Raw genomic sequence first — 15,373 nt, forward strand, 5'->3', positions numbered from 1 at the left:
AAACTCGTGATGATGATTTAAAAGAGAATTTAACAAGCATAAATATTACTCAACCCTTTTGAATTAAAATTAAATATAATTTTTCTGTTATCAATAATTATACTTTCAAACAAACATAGATACATAATATACCTAGAATTTTTCTATTTTTCCAATAAATTATTACTGGCAAAGTAGTTGCATCGATATTATTAGTTGAGAAATTAATCGTAGGAAATGCGTGAACGCGGAATATTAAAAAATTCATATTATCTTCATGCCTACTTCGTAATGTATATATAAAGACCAAGAGATACCTAAAACAATTTTCAAAAATTTGTTGTTTATTAAGAAATTATTATGCATACACAATTATACCTTCATTGCCGTCCTAATTTATATCTGAATCTCTTTGTTTCATATACAATTCATTTCATCTGAATTAAATGGGGTTGATTAGGTAAAGAGTTGAAGACAAAAATGTGAAATAATGACATGTAAAAGGTCAGAAACAATAGGGAAAATTTATAAGGTCTTAAAGATTATGTGAAGACGTTACCACGATCGTAGTCAAAATAAGTTCGATTTCAGTAAAACTATTTCTGAAAATTTTAAACAAGATACTGTTATTATTCTGTACATGATAAAAAATTTTATCGAACAAGCCAACCAAATCGATACAAAATTTAAGTCAAATTTCTTAAAAATTCCATACTGGAATTTGAAAATGATGATAGCAATTTCATAAACGTTTCTGAGAGAAATTTGGAACGATAAAGAAAATGAATGTGATATTTGTCTAACGTTCTTTGGATATTGAATGAAAAGGCACCAACGTTCCACATGTCAAAACCACCTTACTCTACGCAGGAAGAAGATTTTGATATGATGTAAGTTGCTGTCTCCTGTTTGCCATTGAAAACTGATAAAATAATTGTAAAATAATGTAAACTATACAATAATAAAGGAAGTTGAAACAATGTTGACCAAGGAACATTTAGGAGTGATTGATTTTAAAACAATTACCTATGAGTACAATATTTTATCAATTTTTTATATGTAGCTTTAAATTTTAGTAGTAAATATTTATTAATTTATCGATACAATTTAGGTATTAATCCTATTTATTCTACAACACATAATATTGTAATCGTTTCTTATTAACGAAATAAAGTACACGATGTGAAAGTGCATAAACAAAAATAGAGGATGTCTACATTTAAGAAAATGGACCGTTAAGAATTTGATATTTATTATTTAACTCTTTACGGTTGAATGCCACCGTAATATCGAGTCCGAATTTCAATATTTAAGGCCGAAAGTTGCAAGTGAATAATTTAACTACACAAATAACAAGAAATTGATATACAGTTTTCTCCTTTTTTCAGCGTTTAAGACTAGAAATTTTATATTCTTACTTTATATTTTATTATCACCTATACATACTAAAATGTTTATCCATGTTTTATAAAGTTTTACATTCCGCTACTATAGATTTATAATTTAATCAAGTGTATGAAAGAAGTCAATTATTGCTTTAGAATTGTTTTCGAAAAATGAGTGCCTCAACCACGAAACTACTTTCAGAGAAAGGCTAAAATCAGACGAGCGGTTTGTGTAAAAATGTTGCTGCTGCAATTGTTTTGGAAGAATAGAAACGTAATCTCTTATCCTTTTTTTAAAGACTAAAAATCTTTGTTGACTGTAACTACAAAACAATCATCGCTGCGACATTTTTCCGCAATCGCTTGTATCCACTTGACCTAATACAACCAGTTCTAGTTTACGTATGTAATCCTATACGACAAAGTAGTTTCTTAAATTTCATCAATTATTTAAACTTTTTCCTTTCTTGTCGATCCTTAATGTGAATAAATTTAATATTGTTTTTCATAAATCTGAACTGATCCAATACTACAGATACATTCCCCGAAACAATAACCATTAATATTTTCATATCTTTGTACTAGCCATGGTTAACATGTAGTCTAGGCGTTGCTCTTTCGAGCATACCGCACCACGAGGATTTTCTCTTATCGGTTAGCCATGGCTAACAGTAAAATTTTATTGTCTTCTTAACAGCTTATTTCCTATGGGGGTCACAAGAAAGAATATAAAATCTTCCTGTTTTCATCGACTTAATCTTTAACTAGAAGCGTTACACCTGGTCTCAAGTATTAAAATTTTCAATGGAAAAAATCTCAACCTTAATACCCTTACCTATTTAAACATTCATAAGGAATCACGCGAATTGCGGAAAACGAGGATTTGCGATTCTTGGTGACAAAAAAAATCGATCGTGTCACGCTGTGAAATACATATGCGCACTACCTCATTAACACTAGAACTACCAAGCATTTACTACGACTGATATGTAACCCGTATAAAAATTGTAACAATACATTACTTTCTGTTTTTTCAAATATTCATTATAGTATTCAAGTGAAACTATTTATTTTTAAAATCATTTCGAATATTCTATGGTGTATGTGCGTCGCAGCGTCTACAATTACTTTAGCGACGATTAAACGACGCGGCTGAACTTCGTTGGATGAAGTCCTATGGTGTATGTATTGAGTGGACTGTATCTTCGGTGACTATTACACTAAGTGAAAGCTGACTGGCCCACTGGATTGTGGGAAGTTGACTGTACCAGTGGTTAGTGAGAAGTATCGAAGTGTTTTCTCGTTTCCGACGTCGACACCTCGTGTTGGATTGTATGAGAGGTTCCCTTTGTTTTTTACGCCAATCGCCACTCCCTTTCCGAGCGGGGTGAGGGCAATGTGCGTGTGGGATATTTCTCGAAGGTTCACTGGCTTGCGGAGATTTCCTGCAGGTTGAAACCTATTTGAAAAGACCAGTGTACAAATGTTTGGCCGACCCTTCGGAAATCCCGGGTTATGACCTGGTTAGTTATTAAGACGAAAGAGACAAAATTCTATGCCTATTGTGTGCAATCTAAGTTGACTAAAATAAATGTTTGCTGTCGCGACGGTAAACATGTCGATTGTAGTAAATAAAACTCAAAAGTATTAAATAAGAATAAACGCGAAACTTAACTGTCTGTCCCGTCCATGTCATAAACGAAACTTCGAGAATATCCACTTACGGTGTTCCATATAGGACGGAACATATGTCTTTAAGATATCAATAATTGCAAAAGAAAAAAATCGAAACCATCGAAATCATTTTGACTGCTACGGTAGTTCCAGTGTTAATCAATTGCGTTACACATTAATTATTTCATACCGAAAACTTTTGGTATACTGTTCGCATTGCTTGTTTAACGCGCTATAATCATCTAGGGTACTCCATGAGGATATACAAGTATGTTTTAGTGTATATACAATTATTTAGTGTATATACAATCTTAACATTGTTAAAATAGATTTGAAAATAGATTCTTCTTACAACTTTTCGTTCAGTCCTTCTATAGTCTTCTAGTTGGAGGATGTTCTTTCCCTAATATATATTCAAAGTCATTGTGCTCTATTCTTGAAGTCGCAACTAATAAATTCGAGCACTCCATCCTTTCTTATCTTGACTTAACTTTCCACTATATTTTCTTCTTATACGAAGTACTATACACCTCCACATAGCATCTAATAAGAATAAACTCCGATCCAATCCTGAATTATTATTATTCGATATTCAAAACTGCTTCTATTTCGAAACTCGATGTTTTCATCAACGTTATAACAAGACTACGGATTTTTATGCAAAATGAAAATTTCTCGAAGACGTTCGCAAAAATTGAAAGTAAATAGGAATTCATTTTTTGCTTTAATAGTATTTCTACCGAAGGTGTCAAAAGACACTCTTTGAACTTTTCACTTAAAATTATTTTCCAAGTTCAGTCGTGTATTCTGAATTCACTTTGCGACTTCGCCAATAACGATTATAAAATTGACTATGGGAAACGTCGAAAATTTAAATGAGGAAAAATGATAAAACTGAGAAAATGTTTTTCAATTAAAATTTCAGAAGGTGTCTCTTGACACCTTCGACAAAAATAGTGTTAAAAACCATAAAGCAAGTAAAAATAAAATAGTAACGTATTTAACTTCTCTTCAAGTTCTTCCTCTTTATCGCATTAGGCACAATCACGTGAATGTTTCAAAAATACATAAAATTCATATTGATGCGGTATTACTTTTTTCAATTTTCATGGAATAACATAATATTTCATAGGATGATTAATTAGATAGATGACGTTATGGAATCTAAGATTTTAATTGAGATCGTACAAATCCATACTGTTAGCACCTTAATGTCTATTGAATTTATCTTTCGCGGAATTGAAACCATCGGAAGCTATTATCTCCTTGGTTTTCAGTGTTCGTATCAGAATGCAGTTAGGTACATAGGTACATTGTGCTCACCGAAGGCATTTCTGTGATTAGACGTGCAGGACGTAATAATTCGCTGCACATGTGCTCTATGCGTTTCACAGGTGCATGATTGAAACTGCACGATGCGTATAACAATAACGTTGCTAATTATAGCAGTAAACGACGTAATACATTTTACCAGCTAACACGTACAGCAACGCGCAACCTGCGAAAGGAAAGAGATGAACTACGCAAATGTGTTGGGTGTTTAATGTTCATCCGTTAAGCATGACACGATCTTTGGCGTTTCATTGTAATGTACATAGTTAATTTTTATTTGCTGGTACAGCGATTTATCTAACAAGGAAAAGTATTGAACTCGGAAATTTAAAAAATTATGAAATTCTGTGTATAAGTAAAGTAAGTCAAGCCTAATACATTGCAATTTTCTTCGTGTCGAATTTCATTTTGAAGGGGTGAAACCACCCCTTGAAAGAAATGCAAAATTTTTTCCGCAGAATATCTTAAAAACGGTAGGAGATATCAAAGATACATTTCAACAAAAAATACATTTTTCTTTTGTGACTATAAACCTGAAAAATAAGATTTTATAAACATTTTTCAAAATTTTTCAAAATTCGATGTTTTATGAAGGAAGAAGTGGTACTGTTGACTTTTCAGTTTTCTATGTCTCTCTAAAACCGGATTTGTAACATACGAAAACAAGCCATTTTTTAATACTTTACGAAAGTAAGGTGCAATATGGTCACTTAACAAAAATCATGAATAAGGTGGAATAGCTAAGAAATCGGAAAAGATATAATTTATTGTTAACGGAATATTTATTAACGTGTTTATAGAATGCTTAGACATTTATTTTTTAATTTTAACAACTAAGCTGATATCACAGGGAGCAGGCACTTCTACAAATAAAGTAAAGTGGGACTGGGATGCAATCAAAGAAAAGTATGTTTTATTATTTACATAATATATTATAGGGGAAAAATAATATTCTATTTGTATAAACAATATTTTTACTACACCACTTGCAATAAAACAATGAATTTAAATCAAATAGCGCGCACAATATATACATCCATTTCTCTCGCACACTTTCTGGAACATTTTTTCGTTACCATACATTAATTTTATATATATTTGAAATATTTTAGATTCATTTAAGGCGAATATCATTAACATATAAAAATCAATATCATAGAAAATCAATTTAGTTTAGAATATTCCAATGTCTTGAACATTTATTCAAAACATACGCACAGTCGCACAGTGCAGCCGCCTGTCGACAAAACTCCAAAATTCAACAATTCATATAATAAAAGTTGAAGGTTATCAATGTGTTGCTAAGTAGTCCCTGCTATATAAGATTATTTTAATTTGAAAAATACAAATTTCGTGCAAATAAATTTCGTTTCTCTATTTATATAACGTTGGACCCGAAACACAAAATATCCACTGTCATTTAAAAAACTTCATAATTATTCCGTAATGTAAACAAAAATATAACTACCATATGTTTAGTTCTATACCTAACAACTTTTGTTTGAAACATTTTTTGTATCATTCATACGTTTTAAGTTATTGAGTTTGGTCCAGAAAACGGCCTCTTGGTCACACTGTGTGTCGCGCTGTTCATTTATTGCACACACGTTCATCGTTCATCAATGCATCTATTCCCACAATATTGTAACATACATTATATTATATTATATTATAAAAAATATACAAAAAAGATGTATTATATTTTATAGAAGCAAAAAATCTTCTAATATGTCACTAATAGTTCTTTTCCTGTTCTCATTACTTAATTCGCTTAATTGGTCTTTTAGGTTGTATTATTTGTAAAATTGTACTTGTACTATTTTATCGTTGTATAATGTGTACATAAATTGTATATATACTTATGCGTACAACCATATTAACTTCATAAATTCATAAAAGTTCATGCACGATTGGAAAAAATATCCTTTAGATTCTCCTTCCTTTGAAAATTAGCTTATGCATCGTATTATATTTTCAGAGAAAATGGAATTTGAAAAGTTTACAAGCGTGAGGAATCCCCTCAAGTTTTAAATTAAATGCAAACTGACTTAAACCATTAACCGAGGAAAGTGACTTAACTTGTTCCTTGTGTTCATCTCTACGTAGCAGCATTTCCTTGTTTTCTTATTTATTTGTTTGGTAATATTTCAATCTAATAATACCGTAACATCTTTGGTAGTACAAATGATATCATAAGAACGTATATTTAAAATAAATCACTATACATAACTTTCATTCATATTTAATGGAGATTGCACAAGTGTCAAAGACTGAAAAATCACCCAGTCACAGATTAAATATATACTAATAAACAAACTCGCCTGTTACAATACGATATTTCACTCGTTTGACTATTGTAACATTGTGTATTTTATTGCAGAAAATTCTATGTGTCATTAAATAATCATTATCAACAATTATGCGATGATTTTGTAATCATCCAGAATAATCTGCTACTATGGTAATTAATATTAATTATTTTTAATTATATTAAAAATTAATTATTTTATTTGCAATAAACTTTATAATAGGAGAGCAAAACGATTCCATCAATAATAAAAGATTGTTACGAATGAACACTGATAAAATAGAATATCAATGTTATTGATTTACAATATGGCGTGTAAAAGACTTCAATTAACATTTTATAGATTTACTGACACTGAGAATATATTCAGTCATAATGTTTTCTGTCTTCGTGAATTTTATTTACAATTGAAAGTTCTTCGCGAAACAGAATAATCTATATGGCAAATCGAAATTAACCAAAATTTACCGCTTTAAAGTTTATTAGGCATAGTTTTTGTGATAGAATCCATGGCAGTATATACGATTTACTGATTCATTAATTTCTAAATTACTTCATTGTTGCAATTCTATTGTTAAGTGAATTACAACACGCATTTATTCTTGCTATCATTACTGCTAACGATTCAACGATCATTCTCTCAATCAATGGCTGTTACTGTGTTTCGAGATGAAACTAGGATATTGTGTGACACTCAGTTTTTTGACAGAAAAAGAGAGTGGACATTTCCGAACAATGCATCAAATTCAATTGTTCAAAATCTAATTTTAATTTGTAAAATATCAATATACGAACGAAAATGTTGAATGGTATTTATTTGTATTTTAAATATTAGTGCAGTCTTTACTTCATTATTAATGAATTAAAATTATTGACAGAGGAACTTCCTTCTTCAAATCTTTATAAATTAAGCTAAGTCAATTATATTTTATGTAATGATTTACAGTCTATATTAAAAATATCATACGTTAACATATGACTAATAATTAAATACTTTATATATTGGCTATTTAAGAAATGACGGAATTTAAATTTAACGTTTACAATTTCAATTAATTTACACTCAATGATTAATTTTGGTAAAGGATTAAAGAACAGGAAATAATAATTTGTTACAGTGATTATAAATCGAATTGTCATAAATATTTGATAATGTCGGATTATTTAATCGGGGAATGTAAAAAGTGAACAGAATATGTTTATCTAAATAATACAATGAACACGTTTAACAGTGTCAGATCGTATCGCTATAATTAAAACATAATGTACCAGATAATCAGTAAGTATAAAGAAAACCAAATTCACACCGAACATCGAACCCGCACTGATTAAACAGATTCATAAATCGAATTTCTAACAGCTAACAAGGGAAAAGTAATTTGTTATATAGTTTTCCACAATCTGGGTCATTGTTTAAATAAGAATATTTCATAGTAATTTTGTGAATTATAATTGTTGCGGGATTCCTATACATCTGTACAGATCTATTTAAACGTTAATAAACATGTGAATTGGTAATAAGAGGTTAAAGTATTAATCTTTGGGGAATACCAGCTTGAACAGTTTCAAGCTTATTTTCCATAGCTGGACAAATATGAAGCCATCTAGTCGGAAGTTTCTTGTTAGTAGGATGATTAATTGGTGAAATTTGAGTTGCATCGTTTTCTAAGCGAGTTCACTAAGCTATACGAAGTTAGAGGGTGTTCCTAAATCAAACAGTATCATGCGTGAGAATTTCTTCAAGTTAACCTAATCTGAGCGATATTAAATTAGTCTAATTAATTGATGAATAGTCAAATATTTTTACTTTAAAAGAAAATTAAGTAGGTCGACAAAGTTCATAATCGTAGTACTTGTATATGTATATATAACATTTACTAATGATAACTACAACATACTGAGAATTTAATATCGCAAAGCTAGCTTTGATTACCTTTCACGTGATATATAAATTAATTGCATAATGTTAGTATAGTAAAATAAGTCCGAAATAATCCAATAACAGAAAGAAATGAGCCAATGTTGATGTTTTGAAACAAATTAAAACGTGAGAAAATTCTGTATCTTATTTCAGTAAAGTAAATAAATCTGTCTATTGTACATATACAAAACCGTAATTGAGTCACAAGCTCAATTTAAAGTTGCTTAAAACTGTACAAAAATGTGGTCGAAATATCCCGCACTTATTATAAATATAACAAATATGTGATGGTTAAATGATACTGGTGCTGCGAAAGTAAAGCTAGTAGTAAAAATATAGTGACAGGAATTATGTTACTAGAAGATTGGACAGTTTAATTTTTGACAATATTACAAATAGGGTAGGTAATTTAATTTTTCATAATACTGCAAATTGGACAATTTAACTTCTTTTCCAGAGTTATAAATACGAATCAGTTTATCTATCTGTTTGCTAAACCACTTCGTACAATGAAATACTATTGGAGTGACCTGATAACTTCGAAAGTTTCCGTAAAAGAACACACGAACAAGTTCTTAAGATAAGATACTGTGACTAGTACGCTATTTGAATCCATCGGTAACAGGTAGAAATTAGAAACACTGACAATTAATCGTTAACCTCAATCAATTGTAATATCTTCACAACTAAATTGAGTCGTTTACATATGATTGTGTAGTCTATATATCAATGTTCCAAGTTGGCTTCAGAATACTAATATATTGAAAAATAGTACAGTCTACGATCGTATTAGAGTTAATCTCTTAATCCGATGTTTCTCGCTCAGAGGTTACAGGAAGAATGTCCTAAGAAGGGCACTGTTTAGACAGAGGTCCTCCTCTTGTCAGCTCTTGCTCTGTTTATCGCGTCTCGATCCACGGGGACGCTTTCCCTTAAGAAGACACCGATTGACGGAACGCAGACGATCAGCGTTCGACTTTCCCTTCACTCAGAGTATCTTACAACTGTTTTCGAATTTCTCGAATTCAAAATATCTGTTGTCAAATATTCAAATCCTTCAATGTTCCTTATTTAACAAGGGACATTTCATATTATTTGTTAGATATTCTCTGCGGATTAATCATAAAAAGAATAAATATTAGTCAGAATTATTACGAAATTTTTCATATTATGATATTTTAACAGCTTCTAAAAACAAAATTAATTTCAGCAAATAATAATACGTACAGAAAATTGAAGCTACAGTGATGTTTGCTTAAATTCTACAAAATCTGCTCAGCTAAATTCCACTGTACCATCATCTCTACTCTTCCTCCACTACTCACTGTTTCGAGCTCAATGTAACATGATCCCAGTAGCAGGAACTGAAAATGAATACAATGAGCAAAAACGGGATATACACAGTCGGTCGAGCATCGAGGGTTGATGCGCGGGACTTCAAAGTGATGCCGCACGGGTCAAATATAAACACGCAACCAAGAAAATTTAAAAAAAGATAATAGTTACTCGAAATAACGAATAAAGAATGACGAATAAATTCGATCTACTAGTTTATCGAAATTTTAATTTGCGAATATTGAACACTTGATATAATTGTTATTCCCAGATAAAAAATAAATTGTATTTATAAGCCATTTTTTATTCTTTATTTTTGTTTTGCTGTCAATCGAATTTGTGAATGCGAATAAATAATGACGAATAGTAAATAACAAATGAAGATACTCTATATGAATAGCAAATAACAGGAACAATGACTAAAATAGACAATGACGAAAACAAAGTTTTATTCGAATAAGGTTCGAATTAGTACGTACACTAATTTTGTTTATTAATAATTTTGTGTAAAGTGGTACATTTCGAAACAATCTAGAATGTGTATAAAACGTCATTTGCAATGTTTGAACAAAAACATCTCGACATGTGTGGTACGTTTTTCTAACGGAAGATGTTAATACAAAGCCTCAAAGGTCAGAATGTTTATTGAAGGAACATATGTCACTTACATGATTCTCGTTTTTTCTATGTATTGCAAATGTATTTGTTACTATGTTTATCAACGTAATTGGCACACTCATGAGGACTTTCTGGGGACTTTTTATGATCCTTAGAAAAGTGATTTTTACTACATTTGGAAAGTTAAAATAACCTGTTGCAATTGCGTGCAACGTTGCCATAACTCTGACAAGAAAAGCATTGAGTAAATTGAATTTGTCACCGTCCGCAGACTCGAACATAGGTCAACACGAACCGTAAAAACAACCATTGACCAACATTACTCACTACCATGTGCTTGGATGTAATTACCTACTGACTAACTTCGCTGTAAACTGGCAGATGCACAAGGGTGTTACCGAATTTTCGATATTTCCTAAGACACGATACGAGATCTAAGGTTATTCCTAATGTAGATTTTGTAGTATTAGAAAATAACATACATTCTGTATTTTATATTAAAATAAATGTTTAAATTTTACTAAAATCCGTACGGTTAAATTTACAAAACTCATTCCAACTCTTCTCCCATCAGTCAGTCCCTTGAGCTCGACGAAGTTTGATTTCAGTAGATAAGGATAGAAAATAAATACAATGTAAAGAAGGGAAACAGACACACATCAGTAGGAATGAAGTGACTGTGAAAAGTAACATCCAAAGAAAAAAAATTCATTTTCCGTAATTTTAGTCCTATTTCCATAATTGTAACATCAATGGATAGTTGGGACCCTTCTGACTAAAACGAGCCAAAAGAAGACGTAAATCAGACTAATTTTACCGGTTTAATACAAATAACAATATTGGATAGATGAATGCTTCGAATCGATAAAACTAGTTCAATGTGCGTCGTGTTTAGACTCAGTTTAATCGGGAAAATCTCAGTAATTTATTGATGTTACATTTATGAAGGTATGGTGAAAATGACTGAAAGTGAAATTTTTTCTTTTGTGTGTTTATCTTTTTTCAGTTGCGATATAGCTTTGAAGTATCGGGTCCATATTGATAATGTCATTATCAAAATTGACAAGAAGGTAGCCTTTCTATATTTTGCCAAAAGGAACCAATTCTCCAGTTAGATTGTAACTTATTCTTAAATGAATCAAAAGTCAGATACTACGTAGGATGCTGCAAAATTTTCGGGAATCTGGTGACATTCAGTTGTTTGAAAATTCATATTTTTAAGTTTCAACAGTACTGACGCAACACAGTGAAAAATGTATTAATGTTGTAAGAGAATATTTTGAAAAACAATAAAACCGTTAGTTCAGACTTATTTGTGACTTTTCTCATTCTTTTTCGAAACTTTTGCAGTAAACCACGCGCCATCACGAAAACTTTATTAACACTAAATTTACGCAACAATTTCATATTGAATTTTACAAACATTATTAGATAAATATCTGGGTTGATTTTGATTGATATAATTACGCAAATATTGTCCTAATATTCTAAATGAATCCTAATTGTCTACTTTTAAACTTGTAGTTTTCAAAATCTAACTGAACGAATATCAATTTTCTTATGGACGATAGAACAAACTATAGTAACAAGTATATAGTAAACGTTCGTAAATCTAGTGTTAAAATGAATATTGATTATTTATGTAAGTATTGATAAATCGCGAAACATTTAACAAATTAAAGAAATTTAATCGTAAAATTATAAGTATTTACCAGTTATAATTTTTCTTAATTTTATAATTTTATGCTTACTTTATCCTATAAATATGGAGATACTAAGAGTAAAATATTTATTTGCTCAATAGATAGTTTCTATAATTGAACGCACGCTTGACCTGCTGCTCTCTTTTGAAAAGGTCAAATCTATTATCCAAAACAGGTTGCCTGAACTTTAGGTATTAAGTCTCTTTAAAAGTTTAAATAATTTTCTGAATACCTAAAGTTCAGGCAGCCTGTTTTGTATAATAGATTTAACCTTTTCAAAAGAGAGTAGCAGTTGTCTCCATTTTTATTTGTAACGTTAATATTAAACGCTAGAATATAATTCGCTGCGACAAAAATGGATTTTCGAACAAAATAATACAGCAGTGTATAACGCCAATATAGTTAAACTGTCCTTTGAACAAAAGAAAATAGAAATTTTACCATGGTCCGCCAGATCTTACAAGTTAAATATTATCGAGAATTATTGGGGAATACTCGCGAGGGATGTATACGCGAAATGTCGGCAGTTTAGCAACATTGAAGACCTCAAAACATGCATACAAGAAAACCGGAGGGCTATAAACAGGAATCGATAAAAAATTTATATAAACCTCTTCCGAAAAGAATGTTAATGGTTGTGAAAAGCAAAGGTGCTAGCACACATTATTAATGAAAGAACCAAATTTATATTTCGCTTTTGCATAAGAAAAATAGTATGCACCATGGTTTACAAGAAAAAAGTGTTCACGTGAATTTATTGTAACCATTACTCGCTGTAGATGAAATCATTACCATCTTTTTTCATCTCTTGCACAGTTAGATATTATTAATACTCTCAAGATCTTCATTATATAGTTTGGTAGTGTCCCTTGCTAAATACTCAGAGAGTTAAATTATTGGGTAAATTGAGCAAATACCAACTATATCTACTATTAAATATTATATTGCTACTCTACAGGCCGAATATTCAAGCGTGTCAACTTATGTATCAATTTAAAAAAAAATGCAATTTAAAAGTATAATGTTATACGCTTCATTTATTCTATTCTATAATATTCTACAAAAAGTCGATTGTAATATTTTATATAAATTTTCATTGTAGCTTTATAACTGTCTACTGAGAGTGTCAATTAAGCTTTAAATGCAAAAAATAATCTCTTATAGCTCTGTCGTGATTTATTAGAAGTATTTCTATGATCATATTTGTATTCGAAGAACTGTATGCTCAATACTTTGCAAAAGAACATTTTCTAAGATAAACATTAACAATCCACTAGCAGGAGAAATAAATTCCTTCGTATAGTAGCAATACGTACAATTTTATAGGGTGTATTATAATTTGGTCGCGGAGTGTAAATCTTGATATACATAGTTGACCTGAGCTTTTCGGTCAATATTTATTGCCTCTTACTTACATCGATCAAATTGGCTCTTCCTTGTCGAGGACTGCGATAAATCGAGCGAAGGAAACGATCCCGCTTGGGGAATTGAATGTAGTTCATGTTATTAATTGTCTTTCCAACATTCAATATGGAAACCAAATAGGAGGTTTAACTTTTAATATTCCGAATTGTTGTTATACTTTCTTTCCGACAATCCGCCGTCATTTTTAGTTTTTTATTTGTAATATATTTCAAAGAAAAGATAGTTAATAAGAAGGAACATAAACAATTATTTTCACTGATAATAATGTAAATGTAGTATTATACAAATGAAGAATGTCAAATATGATTCAATAAAATGGTACCTGCGAATAAAATCGATACCGAATAACACTCGACAAAGAACTGCAAAAGGTTAATACGTTAACGTCGATTTGATCCACCGGTGGTTCAAAAGGAATTTGTATTGAGTAACAGTTTTTTTTTTTTATTTGATTACTGTATTTTAAATGTGTAATTGTGGAACACAGTTCCAAAACGAATTAAAAGTGAAATGCTTTTTTAACCATTATTCAGTTCGATTTTTGTCATATTAGTAAATGAATTTCCAACTTTTAACACCGTACCATCCGATGAAAAACAGTAATTCATATTTTGGTGTATTGAGTGATATTATTAATTCTACTGTGTCGGCGGCGTTGACGTGTTAATGGATACAGCAAGAGATAAACGATGATTGCCTGTAATAAAATAATCCGAATTAGAATGCTGAATTTAACTTTACACACGGGGAAATCAATGCTGTATGAATCAGAAGTGAAGATTTAGTCCTTTTGAAAGTGAACTATCTTGATTCTTGGTTTTAGACCACTTTGTAAGACTATTAACTTCACCGTCGACGGTAACACTGATAAAATGTTGCCGCTAACTGAAGAGCTATCTGAGAAGATCACGTTTCCTCGGCACTGAGAAGTTAAACTTCCTAGCACGCCATTGACACGCTTTCCGGATTTTCCACTGCTGTTAAGAAACACTATAATACCGTAACTTGATAAACACTTCAAACAGCAAAGTAATACTTACTTTAAAGCAGTACACCACCATGTAAGCTTTAAAAATAGACGGATTAAAATTTTATCAAGAAAATTATTATGCAGAATGTAGGAATGTTTTAAGGAAATTTAAGCAGTATCTTTATTTTACTTTTATATATTGTTTAGCATGTAAGACTGTAAACTGATAGTGTAATATAACATTGTCTAGCGTTACGTTTAGCGAGACATTCTCTTAATATACACTGTCATCCTCACAGTAACTTTCTTATATTAACAGACATTTAAAAAATGTCTAAATCCATGAAATTAATATTTGGTATTATACGATAAAAGAAAAATATTAAACTAATTTACTAGGATTAGCATTAATTAAGTTACACTTATCAGTACATTTGAAATGAAGTAAACAGGAACAAGGAAAGATGAAATTCTTCTTGTTTGTAATTATTCGTAGTCATCTAATTAAGAGCAGATTGAGATAGGGGTAATTAGGAATAAACTGAAATGAATACGAATATAGTATTTCGCTATTGCTTTACAGTAAATACAAACAAAAATATGCTGGATAATTCTTTTTAACATATTTTTTACATGTTCATTTTTTTAACTGGATGTACGATTAATTTTTCTGTGAGTGGATCATACGTGTAACATTTCTCAGTACATAAAATACAGAAAAGT

Source organism: Nomia melanderi, chromosome 9 (assembly GCF_051020985.1).
Source record: "Nomia melanderi isolate GNS246 chromosome 9, iyNomMela1, whole genome shotgun sequence".
Taxonomy (NCBI): domain Eukaryota; kingdom Metazoa; phylum Arthropoda; class Insecta; order Hymenoptera; family Halictidae; genus Nomia; species Nomia melanderi.